General features: G+C 47.0%; 1 non-coding gene across 1 annotated transcript; it reads right to left on the bottom strand.

Annotated features, from left to right (window-relative positions):
- Nucleotides 1-1,032: 1,032 nt before the first annotated feature.
- trnag-ucc lies at nucleotides 1,033-1,104 on the bottom strand. The gene has a single exon. It is a non-coding gene; the product is annotated as a tRNA-Gly (tRNA).
- Nucleotides 1,105-4,181: the final 3,077 nt, after the last annotated feature.

The following is a 4,181-nucleotide window of genomic DNA, read 5'->3' as shown; positions in this document are numbered from 1 at the left end:
CTCATTCTCAGATTAACTCAATCTACAGATTAACTCAGTCTACAGATTAACTCAGTCTCAGATGAACTCAGTCTACAGATTAACTCAGTGTACAGATTAAATCAGCCTCAGATTAACTCAGTCTCACGGTGATGAGGTCCAGACCTTCATCTTCCTGACAGCTCGGGGTCTTCGGCTCAGTGTTTCAGGAGCTGGAGGGTTTTGGTTCCCCTGAGTCCAGACTCTGGGTCTGGTTCTCTAGATTTAGGGTGGTCTCAGTCCGGTTCTGGACCATGACTTCTAGTTTCTGTTCTGGAGGCCTGAAGTTCCTGCTGTGAAGTTACTGAACGCCAGCCGACAGAATATTTAAAATGTTTCAGTTGTTTACAGAATCTCAGTGTTTATTGTTTACTGTTGTTGTTTTTAGGATTTTATTTAAAATAAAACTGAACGATCTTTGGAATTAAATAATAAATGTTCAGTTCAGGAACTCTGTTATTTAAAGACGTGTAAAAGTGAACAGTGTCAGTTTGAAGGTGTTCATGGAGGATCTCTGAACCTTCTGACTGCTCACAGAGAAAACATTTTATAATTTGAATTAATTTTTATTTTAGTTGATTCATGAAGTTGTTTTTGCTCTTTGAGCAGCAGAAACATGTCGGTCAAATAAAACGGTCCGACTGAAACGTTCCGTTTGTTTGGAGTGGAACTGCACTCCCCTGAAGAAACACTGGAAACCAGAACGTTACCGGAGCGACTGTCAACGTAATGAAACAGTTTTTTAGTTTCATGCCTGAGGAGTCAGAGTGACGTTTCAACGTGCAGCGTGTCGGACTCGTTCCTCCGCAGCAGCTGAGAGTCAAACTGAACATCACGTCTTCTGAGGAATTAAACCTGCAGCAGACACATATTTAGTCTTTTTCTATCTGGCAACCCTACTGCCAACATGTGGTGCAGGTAATACCTTTACTAACCGAGGTGCACCTGTTTGTGTTTGAGCAGCGCCACCAGGTGAACAGACTCATGGTGATGTTGAAAAAATTTAAAATGAGATGCGTTGGCCGGGAATCGAACCCGGGTCAACTGCTTGGAAGGCAGCTATGCTAACCACTATACCACCAACGCTTTCGAAATGAACGGACTGCGCGTGTGTTTTTCACTGCGTCTAGTTGTGACGTCAACAAAAAAGTTTATTTGTCGCAGCTGGCGTGCTCGTGTCGCGGCCTCGTCGGTTGTTTTTCATGTTTGTTGTAACTTCCGGCGGGAACAACCAGCGCTGCGGTTTGAAAACAGATTGTCACTTCCGGTTGTCGCTGCCGGAGAAGCTAACGGCTAGCAGCGGAGCTAACAGCCGCAGGGCCGAGACCCAAGCAGCGGGATCAGCTCGCTGTTGAAGCCGGGCACGGTGACCTGAGGGCGGTATGAGTGGAGACTCCAACCCGGTGTTCTGGTTCTGACTGAGGCTGCCTGAACTTCTGATTTCAGCCTCTAGAGGGAGCCATTTTATCACTTTAACATCCTGGGAGTGAAGAAGAGCTTTCCTCTGAAAACTATTTAATAAATCAAAGTGTATGTACTCAGAGAGCTGATGAATAATAAAATACAGTTTGTCAGTTGTTTTTATGTCTTTCTTTTAGAATAAATGTTTTTCTTCTTTCAAATTCCCACTTCCTGCTTGCTCTCGACAAAGACAGTCGCCTCAGCTGCTCCTGCCTCCCTCCTGCTTTTTGCTCTCGTCCTGTGGATCTTTTTCAGAGCCTCTCTCTACATATCTTCTGATCTGTAAATCATGGACCTGGTCAGATGGTCTCTCAACGCAAATGATAAAATTTTCTCAACGAGGAGACAGGGTGAAGGAGAGCCCTCCTGCCCTGAAGGGACATTTGCTTTGGGATGCACCATGGATTCCTGGGACCAGTGGAAGATGGTGCGTCTGTTCTTATTGTCCGCTGAAAATGTAGAAGATTCATACTTTGGATTTATGATAGAGGGATTTCTGCTTTTGGAATCGGCGGGTTTCTGTCTTCAACAAATTCAGAAGACGTCAGCCGCGGATCTGTCAATTGTGAAGCTGCCTGCCATGTGTGAAGGAATGTGCCGCGCTTCGAGCGCCCAGACTCAGACACTGTATGAGCCGAGCTGTAAGCTGGATGCCATTTCTGAGAATCACAGGCCACTTGCAGCTTCTGGAACTCGCTGGCGTGGAGTCGACCTTAGGGAAGGCTGCAAGCATGGCCCGGCAGAATGACCACAATATTTGGCTGTTTGAATTCACCGTTGAGAAGTACCAGCAGAGTCTGACTGTCCCAAAACTGTTGTTATCAAATCCCTCGCTTGGCCTTGAATAGGCCAGCTGTCTCAAATTTCTCTAAGAGGTTACATGAATAATGACGCTCTGCTCCTCCCGCCCTCTCCCGAGGACATCTGTGGCCTTATCAGAGCTGAGCTGCTGATAGACACTGTACCAACTCACTGCCTTTGTTGACCTCCTCGTGCATAAGTTATGATGTCATTGTATGTTGCTGTTTATGTTGTGAGATCTTTTTTTGCAACGTTCACACTGTGCCTCGGCCAGGACATGATGTGAGATATGATTTATTTCACCTCCTCCACCCTCTCGTGTTCTCTTTTCCTTATCTACTTTGTGTGTCTGTGTGTAACAGATCTCTCTTGTAAAAGAGTCCTCGAGGCTCAATGAGACTCACCTGTAGCAGTAAAAGCTGAACGATTGAACATGTGATTTTTGCCTTTACTCCTATAGACACTACACCTGGACTATAGAAACTACACCTGGACTATAGAAACTACACCTGGACTATAGACACAACACCTGGACTATAGAAACTACACCTGGACTATAAACACTACACCTGGCCTATAAACACTACACCTGGACTATAGAAACTACACCTGGACTATAGACACTACACCTGGACTATAAACACTACACCTTGACCATAGAAAGCACATCTGGACTATAGAAACTAGACTTGGACTGCAGTAACTACAGCTGTGCACCTACAGTCCTTTAGGATGTTTAACGCTGCACCCTGTTAGTCAAACGTCTAGCAGGACCTCATCCTAGCAGGACACACCTGGAAACATAAAAAAAAACAATACAACTTTATTTATGAAAAACTTTAAAAACACAGCTGGCCAAAGTGAGGAGGCATCTATCAGCTGTCCCCTCCAAAGGAGTTCCTCATCTCTGAAGAGCTGAACCTGGTCCCCATGTCCTGATCTTGTCCACTTCTAATAAAAACGTCTGCAGGTCTCAAGATGTCCTAAATGTCTCCTTTCCCTCTTCTTTAGATCTGAAGCTCGTCTCCAGTCCTCCCCTCGTCCATGCTGTGTCTCAGGGTGGACGTGCCTCAGATGGTTTTTGATGGTCTTAAATGTTTAATGAACCCCTCCAGGTGTTGAGTTTACTCCAACAGAGCAGAAGATCGTCTTCAGGGGGATGATTGATGTTTCCATCACCTCAGGGTGCTCCTCCGGATGGTCGGGTCTCAGCGCTAATGGATCTCAACGAGGACACCTCTGCTAACAGGTCTACGTAGAGCCCCCAGTGGATCAGGACTGTCCTTCGTTAATCGGACCGTGTCCACATGAGCGCTGCTGCTTGTCCACATCAAACCAGGAAGTAGATCCTGGATCACAGAAATCAGGTTCGGGTTTTTATTTGTACGTATAAAATGATTCACAACCTCTTTGTGTTTACGAGAGACAAACAAGTCCGTCCTCTGGTTCTGGACTCGGGTCTTGGGGCAGCAGCTTGATCAGGGAGGTCCACACGACAGCCACCCCTTCAGGAGGACTAGGTGTTCACAGACCAGAGTGTCTGGGGTCTTCCCCGGGGTCTCCTCCAAGCTGGACAGGCCAGCAAATGTCCCTGTGGAGGCGTCCAGGGTCCATCCTGACCAGATGTCTGCACCTCCCGTCTCCTCTGGATGAGGAGCAGCGGTTCTGAGTCTCTCCTGGAGAAGTGAACTTCTCACCTGATACCTAAGGGAGAGTCCAGCAGAGTACTCACTCCTGGATCCAGGGTCTGGTTCCTTCAGTCTCTACCCAGAGTCCAGGACCATGAAGCCCATGTAGGGTGATGGAGGCAGCAGGAGCGGAGCCAGACCTCCTTCTCCTCAGAAACACTTTTCAGCTTGTTCTGGAGAACCCTGAGGGGTTCAGAGATGACACACCATCCC

Source organism: Nematolebias whitei, chromosome 1, assembly GCF_014905685.2.
Source record: "Nematolebias whitei isolate Nwh7 chromosome 1, NemWhi1, whole genome shotgun sequence".
Classification (NCBI taxonomy): Eukaryota; Metazoa; Chordata; class Actinopteri; order Cyprinodontiformes; family Rivulidae; genus Nematolebias; species Nematolebias whitei.
Note: the sequence above shows the minus strand (reverse complement) of the source record. Positions and strands in the feature narration are given on the sequence as shown.